We start from the raw sequence: 15,493 nt of genomic DNA on the forward strand, positions 1-15,493 counted from the left end.
TCTCCCCCTGTACCTCTGTTCCTTTTCTGTAAAATATGGGTGATAGTACAGCAAACCTGCAAGGAAAAAATGCCCTGGAAGTACAATTTCATTGTGGGTGCTGTGAACACAGCTCAAGGAAATAAGCTCTCAAGTACAAGGTGAATTCAGGTTTCAAAACAGCTTTGATGACAAGTTGATCTAAAATTTCTGTTCCACTTGCCCTTGGCTTTTTGGGGTGTTTTAAAATCATATTCCAGTGAAGGACCCTGGGGCAATAGGCAATGCAATGTGGCTGAGGGCTCTCAGGTGCTGGTTCACGTGGGGCTGCCTGCCAGTAAAGGCTCCCCTCTTGCAAGCTCAAATTAACTTCATGTCGTTCAGCAATGCCTGCTCTGCATGCATCTGCTGCTTCACCTCTCATGTTTAGACTAATGAGGACAGAGCCCACACATCTTGTTAAATGTTTGCTGTAGTCTTCACTGTCACATTCTTGGAGGGACTTGAAAAAAAAAATAAACATAAAAAATTAAGGCCAAGATCACCAGGTACCCTGAACTTATTATTGTATTTGGTAAGAAAAGGGGATCCTATGTTTATGGAGATACTGGGAATACCACAGTACATCCTGGAGACGGGAAGGAGATGAAGGTTATTGGAACTAGGAGCCAGCATGAATACAGCAAAGGAAACTTATCCTGCTTGCCAATCCTGATGATCATCTGTGGTGAAATGACTGGACTGGGACATGAGGGGAGTACAGTGGCCATTGTCCACTTCAGGAGGACTGTCTGCCAGAATAGCCTCAAAACTGGGTTCTTCATGGAGAAGCTGAAGAGGTGTGGGCAGGCTGAGCAGAATGGGAGGTGGTTTGAAAACTGGATGAGTGGCTGGGCCCAAAGCCTGGTGGCCCAAAGTGGCACCAAGTTTATCAGAGATCAGGACCAGCAGTGAAGCACAAAGCAAGGGGAGGGGAAGACCAGCAGGTGGAGGGAGGTGATTCTTCCCCTCAGCTGTGTCCTGGTTCCTCCCTTGTGTGTCTGCCATCCGTAACATCTCTTGAGAAAGAGATGAGCTGTGTGTCCCTCTGGTCTGAGGTCTGCCCCGAGAACTCTGGGTGCTGAGTGGTGGAAAGAAAATAGTGGGGAGGAAGAAGAAGGGGAGGATAGCAGCAGCGAGGGTGCCTTTCAGCTGCCTCTGGCTGTGCAGAGGTGATGTGTGGCCCATGGGGTGAGCCAGGAAGGAGGGAGAGACAGTCCAGCTGTGCCCCTCAGGGAACATAGATGGAAAGCCATGAGGAACACCAGAACAGCCTTGGTGGTGGTGCTGGGAGGAAAGCTGACATGTGGGTCAGAGGGTCCCAGCTCTGCCATGCTCAGGCTGCTGGTGCTGCGGGGCAGCTCCCCAGAGACCCTTTCTGCTGTGGGGCTGCTCTGTGAGCACAACCTGCTTTCTGCAGTATGATTCCAAGCAAAGGGCACTGACTGCCCTGTCTGAAAATGTTGGGACTCTTCCTGCTCTTTGAATTTTAGAGAAAAAGGTAGGGTGGGTCTTTTCTCCTGAACCTACACATGTGCAGAACTGAGGTCGGTGCTGCTGCCCTTCACCCAGAGGAAGTCAGTGCCCATCATCCTGCAGCAGGAGAGAAATCCTTGAGATGTTTCAAAGACGTTGAGCGCTCCAGGTGCTGCCTGATTCAGCTCTGTCCTCAGAACTGGACAGATGGGTCCCTGCTCCCCAGCTGAACCTGGGAGGAGCTGTGTTCACTTGTCCACTGAGCGTTGTCATGCAAGGCTGGACACACGGAGAACATCTGGAAGAGTGAGAGCATCTGCAGGACATGGTTCTGTGGGGGCACACAGCTTGGAGGAGGGTAGGCAAGGGCTGGACCAGGCTGTCCTGGTCATGTGCCAGCTCTCAGGAGCCTCCAGGCCACATCCATGGTCCCAGCTGCTGGCTTCCCACCCATCCTGCTGCCTGGTGCAGCCCTGGGCAGGGCAGAGCTGGGAGCACTGCCTCCTTGTCCCCACTGACGGGATCTTGCTCTCCTTTCTTTTGCAGCGGGAGGGATCAGCAGCAGGAGGAGGAGGAAGGGGCTGCCCTGGCCCTTTGCTCTGTGGTGGAGTCCAGGCACTGCCCAGGCTGCCAGAGATAAACTTCCACATGGGATGGGTTAAAATATTCCCCTCAAATGATGCACCCGCTATTGATCACACAGAACTGCAACTGGAAAATTTCATTCAGTTTGCACAGAATGGCTCAACTAAATGGTCTGCTGTCTGCAGAAATATAATTTTAGAGAGGAGCTTAAAGCACCTGAGCTCTTGTGAACTGTGCTGGGTTCTTTGCCCTTGATGAGAATTGTAATGCTCCACACTTGAAATGAACCATTGTCAGGGTGCACTGACTTGTTAATATTCCCAGACACTGGCAATGAGAAGAGGAGCACTGTGAATATCACTTTTTCCTGCCTTTGTGACTCCAATTCAGACAGGCCAGAAGGGGATAAAGTCTTTAACAGAAGCAGAGATATGAGGGTGATGAGAGCTGGGGACCTCAAAACTCCAGGCTTGTGTTTTTGTGCAGTCACTCAAGCCAGGGCTGGAGGAATACAAAATGCAGATGCTCTGATTTTCTGTCATTTCTTACCCCTTGTGCATTTTATATGAGGGGCTTTGAAAACAAGAAGTGAGGGAGAGAGACTCTGGCATGAAGGTGGAGAATGGATGTGTGGATATGGCTTTCCCTTTAAAAAGGAAAAATGACTATTGCCCATGGCAGGGAATCAGGAAGATGCATCTGGTACAGTATTAGGAGACAGGAACACTGGATAAATTGAGGCAGGATATCTGTGAGACTTTAAATAAGGTGCAGAAGCCAATGATGGGTGGGGCAGTTGTAGAGGGAGACCTTCATAGGAGCATTTTGCACAAGATCACTTGTGGAGATGAGGGGAAAAGAGAAACAGGATTGTTTTTCTTTTAGATCCAAGGTTTCTGGGTTCCTTTTGGTCTTCCCATCTGGGGGCCTACTGAAACCTCTGTGTCTGAACATGGAGAGATTTTCACTGAAATGCTGCACCTTTTAAGCCGCCTTATACTTACAGGTCTGCTACAAAGTACAGACATAACAGACTTTGAGAATGGCCATAGAAACCACACAAGATACAAAGAGTTTTTAAATCCCAGTAGCCCAGTGGATAATAATGCTGGAGGCAGGTTCATGCTGTAATTTGTGTTCAAAGACTGAGCATTAAAGACAGATCATTTCTAGCACCTGAAATTCAGAACAGTTCCGCTATTCACAGCTGGAAGTTAACAAATAGGTGTGATCTCTTATCAGTTTAATATTTGAAATGAGACCCTTGGAGGTTTAATTTTCTCCAAATAATACAAAGCAATCTATGGGAGGAAGACCAAATTGCAAAAATGAGTAAGAAAAGATTATTCACTCTTTATTATAACTCAGGAATTAGTAACAAACACATGAAATTATTAATCACAATAAATGAAATGAACAACATCTGCACACAACATATAATTGAACTGTACACCTCCTTGCCACAGGATGTTTTTGGATAGAAGCAAGAATGGGCAGAAGTAATTAGACAGAATCAGTAAGAAAGGTCTCTCATGGGCCATTAAGCTCTGGGAAGCAGAAACAGCCTCCAGAAGACTGGACTAGTGACTGTCAGCGGATAGAGAGCACACCCGGGGAAAGAGCACGCTATCCTTATCCCATTTCTCATGCTTTTTTCCTACACACCTTTCAGTGTTCAGCCTCAGAGACAGGATGCTGAGCTGAATGAATCTTTGGTGTGACCCCGTGTGGCTATTCTCATGAATTATCCAAGGCACAGTTTATAAATGCTCGGGATGCCATTCACATTCACGCAGAGCACCAGCTCATGGCTCTGCAAATTCTGCTGGGTATTTACAGGGAGAATTTAAGCAGAACCTAAGTGGCTGAGTTCATGCATTCATGTGATCCCATTTCGCCCTATCTGAAACGGCACACTGCCTCTTCTGTGGCTGCTTTTTGGCTTGGGTGCAATTTTATATGCAATTAGTCAAACATCCTCTCCTGCCATATCTGCCCTGTTGTGAACAATTAGCGCTGCATAAGGGAATACATTCCAAAGCTCGGATCCCGGGGATTCCTGTCAATTTACATTGACAGTATGCTTGCAAGGAAGGAGCTGACAGTCCAGCTGGAATTAAGTGCTAGCAGCCACAGAGGCAGCCACACACCAGCCCACAGATGGTCCAATTCTTACTCACATTTCCAGCTTTGCTCGCCTTGAGCATCCTTTTGTTTTTATAGATGTTACACAAGATACTGAATAGGTTTGAATATACAGAAATGCATTTCTTCATGTTTCAGCCACAAACAGAGTTAGTGGATATTCTAATGGGCAACCCATGGGAAGAAAATAATCAGGTCATTAGTTACATACAGGACATTTTCTTCTTGCCAGAGAAGAGGGGACCAGCTGCTGGGAGGCTGACCTGATGCAGTTCCCAGGGTGGCCAAATTGTCTGAGTGCCAACTCCACTTAAAGAAGGGACAACTTGACTCAGCAAGAGAGATCAATTTGCTCTTAACAGTGGCCCTCCAAAAAAGCCATGCTTTGTGATGATGAGTTTTTATGCACATTAAAGCCTGCTCATGAGTAGCTGGGTATCTAACAAACCATTGTAGAAGTTACTTAGGAGGAAAAAAAAAAAAAAAAGGCAGCAAATTGTCTCCCAAGTCTGCTGTCATCCAGAACTAAATTTTCCGGAGGAGGGCAAGAAGAGGTCGGTTTTTTAGTGATCAGAGCTCATGTGTTGGAAAAGCTATCAGATGCTGTCTTTTTTTAGCTTTGTAAAGCCATTTAGCTCTGTTCTGGAAGTAATTGGCTTTTAGTACTCTGGCTAATCAGATCCCTTCTTAGTTTATCCTGGACTAATTAACTCTCATCTCTTCAAATTATTCCCAGTGCAGCTGATCACCTAAAGACCTCCCATCCCCATGCAGCAGCTGCTGTCCATCGCTGATAAGGTGAGACATTCTTCATCACGAGCTGTCTTCTCCAAGCAAAAATAGAACTAAATGCTAAGCAGTGCCAGAATAATGTACCAAATAGCAGCCTTTTCTCTAGCTGCAAATTTTTCCTCTCTGGGGAACGCTGCCTACAGTTCTGGATGCTGTTTTTCTATTATATGGATTGTAACATGTTACCAGGAAACAAGACTCTGTGCACAGGGGACCGCTCAGCTTGATCAAACGCTTTTGCCCTTATGTGGCTGATGATCTGTGTGTGGTAAAAGACTTCAGCCCTACATGGGTTATAGGGTGAGGTGTGCAACACCATTTTTCAAGCATGAACAGCATTCCTGGGTTACATATCACTGTGCTCCTCTGCACCTCTTAGACAAGGGCGTGGATGTAAAATGGGTAAATTAGTTGGGGCTGTAAGAGGAGGACAAAGCCACACACCAATATTAAAGTTCAGGATTTGTTGCTTTGGAGACTTTTACAAATGCCAGGCACAAGAAAACATCAGTTATTTAACACTAAAAGATAGAATGAAGTGGGATGCTCTTTGGAAAAGAGAGAGCTGAGACCGTTGAAAGAGTTTGGGTCAAACATGCTTAGGAATGCCATCCCAGGGGGTTTGTATTTCCAGTGCCATAGCTGTGAGTCTACCACCAGAAATTCCCCCAAACCACTCAAAAGTCACAGAGAAGCTATGAAAGTCCACTGTTCAGGACGCTTTTGCTAATCTTTCTCTCTCTGGTGCCAAAAGAGAAGATGTAACCTGTCTGTGTTATTAGTTGCCCCTGAATTCCAGCCCTGAGGCTTAGTGTCATGTAAGGGAAGGTGGCATCAAAACTGGCTGAAGCTGTTTGCTTGTCAAAGCAGTCCCAGGTGGTGGCTCAGTTGCTCTCTCCACACAGATAGCCACAGAGAATCCCTTGTTATCTTTTCACATGACCCTTTCTGATTATTTACATGCCCAACACTCGAGTAGTCAACATTGGCATCTCCAGCACTGGAATGGAACCCTGTGAAAGCCTCGACACTGAACCCAAACTTTCAGAAGGGCCCTTCCTATGCAAACCACCCAAAATGCAGTTCTGAACAGCTGCTGCAATCAGTGGTGTCTGAAATCCATCTTTGAATCCGAGCATTGCAGCACGGCCTGCAAATCTGTGCATCATCATTAACCTTGCAGATGGTGAGCTGAGGAGACATCCTTGAAAGATGGGTGTAACAGTGAAGCTTTAATTAATGATCAATGACCTTTAGGAGTGAGACATAGTGGTCTATGTGCTATGCAAGACATCATAGATATCCTAGGAAACTGCTGAAAGGATGAAAAAATACGTCGGTTTTGTTTGTTTGTTTGTGGTTTGTTTGGGGTTTGTTTTTTTTTTTTTTTTAAATTTTGTTTTGTTTTGGTTTGGGTTTTTTTTGAGGTGAGACATTTTTCTAACAAGATTTCAGCAGACTAATTCAGATTGGAAATTGTTATCTGCTTTTCTCTCAAGGATTTTAACACCTTCTCAGACCTTCAGCAGACCACAACAAGATGATTGGATGGTCCCCCAATGTAGATTTATCAGTATCCAAACCATATTCTAGCTTTAATTGTCCCAGGACACCCATGAGGAGTTAATCCACTGTGTGTGTGTTTCCTTGAGGTTCAGGAGGTGATTTGCTTCATTCTATTCCCTCCCGCTATTCAAACGTGCCTCTTATTCCATGTCCTCCATATGCATCAGCCACAGGATCTGAAGTTTCTCGAGGTCAGTGATCCTTTTTCTTAAGGTTTTGCCACAGAAGTGTTGAGACCACCAGGAAAGCACTGGGAGTGCGTCAGTGTTACTCCAAGTGCTGAGTTGCACGCCGGGTTTGGTGATCAAAATCGAAGGGGGAGGAGAGGATTTCTGCAGAGGAGCCTGAGCCCACCTGCTGGACAGCCACAAAGAGGCAGGAGCACTCTGAAGTGTTGGGTATGGAGGCAACTGCCCCACTGGTGCAACCTGCCTTGCCTCTTTGCTACACCTCCCTTGAAGGGTCAGCCACACGACATTGATAGTATCAGGTACGTGATTCCTCTTGGCTGCAGTTTTTCTGGATAAAGCAGACAGAATTTGCCATCTAAAAAGGATGCGGATTTATCTGTATGTTCAGATTACATCTAGCTACTTTGAAATTGCAGGAGGCAGTGTGAAAACTGGAGTTTGGGACTGTTACTTGATCCCTAGTGCAATAACTAGCTTGAAGAAGCTGAATGGATAAGATTTCCACTGTCATTTAGTCATACTCACCAACCTTTGCCCAGAGAGACTTGATCTGTGGTGAGGGTTGGGGGATAATTAGATTTATGTCTGCTCAACTTCTGAATTGTTATGACTCAGCATGACCAGTTCAGCTGAACAGTTCCCCTGATGTTAAGGGATTCAACTAAAGAAAACTCAAGCTCATTTTAGAAAGGCGAAGCAAAATACATTATCACTAGATTTTTCTACAATGAAAAGGAATTAATAACTTGCAAGCTCATACAGTTATCTTTCTATTGCAATGGTTGCAGCAAACAACATTCCTGTTATAAAAAGAAATTAATTTCATCATACCACTGTGGCATTCCCTGTTTGCTCTATTTAAATATAAAGGACTTGTTTTGTGTCATATAATTCAGCCATACAGATTTTGAAAGTCAATAAGTGGTCTGAGTACTGAGGTACCCGAATTCCTACAACACAGAAAACCATTTATGTTTACAGAGGGTATCCTCACATCAGTGGGAGCAGTGATACACTCTACAAGAAACTGGTTGTTTCACTTATCTCTCTATCCAGCAAATCTGCAGGGCATTGTTTGGAAGACCAAAATCTTGGCACTAGGGAATATGAGAACTTCACCATTTAATGCAAACAGAATACTAAGGATGAAGAGGGAAAATGTTAAAATTTTTCATAATGCCTAATGACCCTCTCTGGATTTAAAATTTGGATATCCTGTCCAAGATGCCTAGAAAACACCTTATTCCTTTCAAGCGCAACTAGATGAGATTGTTGAGATGTATATGAAGTAATCTTTTTACTCTTTGTTCTGTGATTAACAGTAGAATATGGGGCAGTGTTTTCAGAAGTTATTTAAATAAGGCTTGGTGAACTGCACATGGAGAGCAGCATCCTTTTGTACCTGGATGTGAGTTATGATTGCTTTTTAATGTGTTTTCTGCTTCAGGCTTTTTAGTGCTGCTGGATACAAAGGCTTGCAAGGTTTCAAACAAATGCTTATTTAAATCAAATGTAGAACTACATCTGTGTTTTGTTTAGTGCAGGGGCTTGGGTTGGGGTTTTTTGCTATTTTATGTTTTAGCCAGTGAGGAGAGAGTAAAGAGAGAAAACCAGCAGCTTGCTGGCTTCTCTCTCAAAATGACTACTTCGTAGAGGGTGATATATCCACTTTGCTGTCATAGATCAGATTCTTCAGTGACTCTACCCTAAACAAAACACAAACCCAAATATTACCACAAAAGGATGTTTTTTCCATAGCTTTTGAGATTTCAGTATGAAACTTATCATTTCACAACCAACTATGTTCATTTTTGTCTAATAGTCTAGAGAACTTTCAGATTCATCTCAAGACTTGGGTATTTGTAGAAGAAAACAAGTGTGACAACGTGACGTCAGAGCTGGTATCTTTCAAGCATATTTCTCTGTTGTTTTCTTCAGAAACTGGTGGATCATTTCTATGAAAATAAGCACATAATCATTCCTAACACAGCTTTCCTTCTCATCAGAGTCAAACTTTATAGAGAGCAAGAAATTTATGCAAGACATAAGCATAAACACTATAATGTGGTTTGGTTTTAACAGATTTCCTCCTTTTGCAGTTGGAATGGAATTGAAGATTGTTTTTCCTACAAAGACTGTAGGCTGGTCAAGTATTTCTTCTGTTGTGCATAAAAACCTTTTATTTTACTGGTGTCAGTGCACAGCCTTCAGCTTTCCAATCTGTAATTCTAGGCAATTGAGCATGGTGTGAAGCACTTTACATGGAAATGCTCACTCGGGGATTCTCTGAGCAGGCAGCAGACTCTCAGACTTCCTTGGTGCCTGCAATGGCAATTCCCACCATGGTTGTGCTTTTCACAGCTGGAGTCTTCTCTCAGATCCTTGAAAATGTTCATCCATCATCATAGGAAAGTAATAGGAAATTAATTATTGCAGTCTCTGATAAACAAAGCTGGCAGTAAACTTTTGTGGAGCTACCAGGGCCAGTCTAAACACCAAGAGAATTCAGCCAGAGGAGTCTCAGTTTCAGGGCATTAAGCAGTTTAGCTTCTCAGAGTGCAGGAACTCTTCTATTTTAGAATTATTGACAACAATTGCACCTGAACACCAAGTAATAAGAGCTTGAAATGACTCCAGAATGATTATCACAGACGGATATGTAATGTAACAGCCAGAGGTGATAAAGATATTGCAGAGGCTGAAAAGAAAGTGGCTCAGATCAGAAGTCCTAAGATGCTCATTTGCTCTGCTACTGGAGAGAGCAGAAGCCACTTTGTTTTCTCATTTCCCAAAGCCATCCAAGATGTTGCTTGACCAGAGCTGAAGTGAAGGTAGTGCTGATACGAGTTAGAATCACTTTGGACAAAGGTTAGGAAAAATGTTAGGGCAATGATCACCTTCTTTTCCCACAAGAATGGAAGCAGAAGCCCAATTCAGCAGCAACTAAAACCTCGTTGTGGTACAGTTGGAATTACAGATCTGTGGGCAATGTTAAATGAAGGTATCATTCCTCAATGGTTTTAACAGTGTAGTGCAAGCATGACAATGATGAGATAAGAGGCAGATATGGGTGACAGTCTAGGAACTAAATCTGCTCTAATCTACTTGAGTGTAAATCCACTTACTTCAGCTCCATAGCTCCTGGGAGTGATTCCAGGGTGAGAAAACAGAATTTCACCCCACTGTACTCTTTTGTTGTTGTGTCTTTTTCTTTGTCATTTTTACCCTTGTAGTCATAGTAGATAAGGTGAAACTGTAAATTGTATATTCTCAGAATTGTATATTCCCAAGGACTTTTCTGTTTGTAAAGCTGGAATGTGATCAAGCATAGGAGGTACAGTTGAGATAACCTGTGCTAGTGCAAACAGGAGCAAACAGAGTGCTGAAAGATTTCAATAATGATCCTCTAACTGCTGGGGACAAAGGCAAATCCCCATGAATTACAAAGGACTTGTGATCTCGGTTTCCAGCAGGTGCCTAAAGCTGTTGTGGCAATCCTGCCTTTGCTTGGGTAGCAGTGAGGATAAACAGACTTGTGAAGGGACCAGGAAAAGAAAGCCTCTTTCTACCAGGATTATTAAACAGTTCTTCCTTCTATTGTGCACGTTGGTTTTAGGTGTAGAATCAACACACTGCAGGTTTTGTCTGGCCCCAGAAGCAATGGCTGGGATGTTTGCAGCTCTGCCCCAGCCACAGCCAAGGGCTGCTGGAGGAAGCAGAGAGCTGGGATGCCTGGCATGGGAAGAGGACGAGGAGGCAACATCAGTCCCACTCCTCACAGAAGAATTTGTCAGATAATTGTAATCATGCTTCGGGATATATTCTGAATAGCCCGTAAATTCTTATGAATCAAATTGCCTTAGTCAGCGCTGCAGCTTGTTAGCATTAAATTACCATGGGTATATAATCCAGAAGGTAAAACCTCTAAATCTTTACAAAGGTTTGTTCTTCTGACTAGTAATTTAGCAATCTTGTAAGAAGCCGAGATATAAGAGCTTTCTGGCAGACAAATAGAGAAGAGGCAATGAAAAAAGTGTCATGTACTCATCTGAATCAATTGTAGTGTTCTAACTTACATTTCTAATGAATTATGAAAGGTGAGATGATTTCTTTCATTTTCCTTTAAACTAACCCGGGATCAGACATTGTGATTAAATCTGTATTGAGCCTTGCGCTTTTTTTTTTTTTTTTTCAGGATAAAATATATATAACATCGGGATTTTAACGTATTGCATGTGCTTTGTTGCATTTGTTTTCTGTGTCCTGTCCATGCTTATGGAGATGTCAGAATGATTATCAGTATTTGATGAATGTCTTTATTACATGCCTCTTGGGCTTCGCTCTGTTTGGGTTTCCCACTGTTTTTGCAAACCATAACCTAAAAGCTTGACACAAAGCCCAAAGAAATAAATAAGTGTATTTCTTTGGCCTTGAATGACTGAAGAAGTAGACAACATGCTAACTCAGTACAGGGGCTGGGTCAGGCAGCTTTTAGTTTTGCTTTTCCTATGCTGATATTTTTCCTCTGGGAATTCTGTAAATGTTGCCTAGAAACACCTGTGCCTCAGAAACATCTGAAGCACAGCAAAATAGCCATAGAATCAGGTATGTGGAAAAGCCCATCTGTTCCCACCAAACTAAATTTAAGGAGACAATTCCCATGTATTTGTACTAATCAAAACGCTGTTTGACCATTTTTTTCCTCAAAGGTGTTTAACTATGCCTTGCATCACCCCTAAATTTACCAGTCAACCTTAAAAATTTAATAAGTGCAGTGCATTAATATAATATTCTGCTCGCTCCTGAATAGGTATAAGTAAAGGTTTTAATTACCAAAATTATGCAGTTACAAAAATGATTTAATGAAACTATTCTTCCCATTTGCATTCAGGGACTGTCTGTATGATGAGGCGTGGTAAATAGCACTGAACTGTGGTGGAATAATTCCCGGTGCTGTAACTCTGCTTGAGGACTGAGCACCTCCATGGTTTCTGCTCCCAGCAAAATCAAGCCATGGGGAAGAGCTCTGAGTGCATTGTAAGAAGGGCTAAACATAATGTATGGCTTTTGAAATCACTCCCAGTTTTATTGTTGGCCTTAAGATCTTGGCATGGATAAAATGACTTCACGGTCATAATCTGAAGGGAAATGTTTCTGCTTTCAGTGAAGTCGTTTCTGTAACACCTTTAGCCATGACTGGTGCAGAACGCCTGCCTTGCAGGAGAAGGGTTCTGGATGATGCCTTAATTTAATGTGCATCCTCTCTAATCTGCAATGATGTCTGTTTATTTGAAAAGTAATTACTTCATTATGCTTTCCTCTGCTAAAAAGTCTTTGGTGCCTGAATGAGACTGCAAACTCTTTGGGGCAAAGACCACATATAATGAGATAACGTTATGTTTGCTAAATAATGTAAAAAGAAGGAGGCTTGTGAATAAAATATATGCTGAAGTTTTGTAACTCTGGTTATAGGTAAAATTTCACCATTTATCCTGCATTTGCAGTCATAAATAATCCTTTTCCTCAGATTTATAAATAAATCATCAACTGAAATACAACCTCCTACCCAAACAGTCTCAAATGTTAGAAAAATAATTTCTGACTTGACTATGATGGACTGAACAAGAACTCCTGGATTCAAATCAGTTACAAAAAAAATTCACAGTCCCCCTTTTCTTCATAATCTTTGTGTAAAAAAAGACCTGCAATACCCTTCAAGACTATTCCAAAGGCATTTTTTTCTTCTAAAAGTTACAAGTGTAACTTTCTAATCTTGAACACCCATCCCCAAAAAATCTGGTCTGGACCCTTCTGTTACAGGTAAAGCTAGGTGGCCAGCCATAGAATGGTAATCACTGCTTGCCAGTATTTACAGTGGGCAAAAAGAAAACAGACTTTGATTCATTTTTAGTGTTTCAGAAGGACTAGTTTCCCACAGATGAAGAGGGTGATAGTGAGAAAAAAACCTCAGAAGGAACAAATGTGATGGAGAACTGTGAGCTCTTTCAAGAAGAGCTCATTAAGCAGCCAAAAAGCTGTGATTCCAATGCCAAGAAAGATGACAGTATTGCCTGAAAACCAGATTCTGGAAAAAAATTAAAGCAGTAATTAGGGATAAACAGTGATATACAATCAATAAATAAGGGCAACATATAACAATCAATTATAGATGAGAATTTATGAAGTGTGGGGAATGGAGGGGGGACAAAAAGACATGACAGCAAAAACTTTCAGTTCCTTTCAGGCTGGGCACAAGGCAGTTTGGGCTTTTCTTTAGGGGCAGGACAGCCCAGTGCTGGGGCTGGTGGCTGCCCTCATTAGCATGGAGAAATCCCTTTGAAAAAGGGGCTACTATGAACTTCTCAACAGTGAAACCAAGCCTGAAGTTTGTAGCTCCAAAGAAGAGAAAGAATCACCTCTTAAGAGAGGAATGTCAGTTTCTTCCTGCCCTTTCCTGTCAGGACTGAGCAAAGAATTTTCCACCCCAGCACAGGCTTCTCCCTCCCTGCACAGGAGCTCAGCAGAGCCCAGATGCTGGTAGTGGCTGGCAAAGGTGGGGACTCAAAACCCACCTCTCCTTGCTGCTCACAATGCAGGAGCAAGCTCAGCCTAGGCCTGCTTTGCCCAGCAATGCTTTCCCTTTAGTGTCGCAGCAGTGGTGAGCACAGAGGTGGCTTGGACAGGTCCAGATCACATGGGCCACCAGCTCAGGCACACCCCTGTCACAGGATAGAACTGTAGAATGATCATCTAGACCATCGGGGGTCCTGCAGCTGCTCAGCCTTCTCCATATCAGGTGTCCCTGGAGCTGCTCAAACCAAGCTCCTTTTTAATGCTCTCAGTGTGAGAAATTTGAAGACCTCACTCTTACCTTGAAGAATCTTGTGAAGTTCTTCAAATGTGCTGTTGAAGTATTTTCATGCGGAAAAGTACAGTTATGAAGGGACTCCAGATGAGGGTAAGGGGAAATCCAAGGGGAAAAAAACCTCTGAGAAATCATTGTTTGTGAGCTGAAGTTGACAAATTCAATTTGGATAGTTGGAAATCTTATTTTCACATGGAAAGTAATCGAGTGTTTGAACAAACGAACACAAGTAAACTGGATGACCTGGAAACTTCAGTTTAACCAGACACTAATGAGCTTCAGCATACAAAATATATTGGGGCAGCTGAGAGAAATAGAGGTCAGGGACGCACAGAGGTTCTGAGCCGATGAAGATGTAATTAGCATTAGATTTTGAAAGCCTGTCATGTGAAGTTCTTGCCATCTCACCACCACACATTGTCCATCCATGTATTTAATACCTGATGCTTTATTGCACCAAAACTGTATTTGCATTGCTATACCAAAAAAAGCTAGTTTATGTTTCAGTTTGTGTTTTACACTTTAAACAAACCAATCACATATAATTAATATAGCCTTAACACCTAAGAACAAAGAAGGGCAAAGCTTTAAATGGCACTAAACTTCATAAAAAGGAGTAATTAATATTATGGCAATTAATCTATTGAGGAAGACTAAACCTGGCTGGATTTGCTTTTCATTAGGAAGCGTGAAGAATTAGATGACTCCCATAGGGATCTAAATATCTGAAAGTCATCTTATGCGTGACAAAAAAAGGCAGACTTTCTTTCTCTGTGCAGCCAGGCTGGGTTCCAGCCATTGCTCTGGGGAGCTGCTGTCCCTAGGGGATGCAGTAGACCTTGTGCAGAAAAAGCAGGGACGTGAAGAAAAGAGGAAAGCAGCACCATTTCAGAGATCTTTCCAATCCAGGCTGTTGCCACTTGCACCAAAGTGTCCCTGGCAGGCTGCTGCCCTCTCCTTCTCCAAACTGTGCAGGGTTTTCTCTCACTCCCATGTTTTCTGTTCCCAAACAGATTATCACAGGGTAACTCACCCCAATTCCAACAATTTCCTTTTTCCTCACCCTTTTCTCCCACCTTCTGTTGCTCTCCACCCACAGCTTCACCTCTATGGACCAGAGAGGGCAGGGACAGCCACCAAAGTCACAACCCAATCCATAACCTTCAGGGCTGGCTGGACTTTTCCTGACCTTCTTGCACCCCTCCTTTTAGGAACTGCTGAGATATATATATATATATATATATATATATATATATATATATATATTTGTTTGTTTGGGGTTTTGTTTTGTTTAGAGTTTCTTTTGCTAAAGAGAATAGCTAATCGAACCAAATCTTGTTTAGTTTTCAATTCAAACTAATCCTCTTGTTGCTATGAATTTCAGGGTGGCAACAGCAAGCAGGAATGGTGATCATGTATTTTCCAGACAGCTTTAGATTTGTTATTATCTCACCTGATAAGAGCTGACAGATATTAAACTACAAAAATGCATCAGCAAAAAGGAAGAAAAGGATCACATGCAGGGAGAAACCTGAACAAACCTGAACTGTTGCCTGTACTGAGAGCCAGGTGAACAGCTGATACAATTGGCACAACTCAGTGGTAATGTGGCTACAGCAGAAGAGAGTTATTTTTGTGTCTGTGTGAAAAAGGTAGAAAATAAACATGGAAATCAAAGATGAGAACAGCTCAAATCCATATCTCTGCATCTTCAGGGTCTGCTCATACTGAATTCTGTCTAGGACCTTTCTTTCTGATCCCTTTCTTCTGACTGCACTAATTCACACTGCATGGCTGTTGCCTCACATTGTGGACTTTTGGAACAGTTTTAGAGTCCGATACTGGTGGTTTTTAG

This window comes from Chamaea fasciata, unplaced genomic scaffold, assembly GCF_029207755.1.
Source record: "Chamaea fasciata isolate MVZ Bird 193981 ecotype frontalis unplaced genomic scaffold, bChaFas1.0.hap1 SCAF_3, whole genome shotgun sequence".
In the NCBI taxonomy this organism is placed as follows: domain Eukaryota; kingdom Metazoa; phylum Chordata; class Aves; order Passeriformes; family Sylviidae; genus Chamaea; species Chamaea fasciata.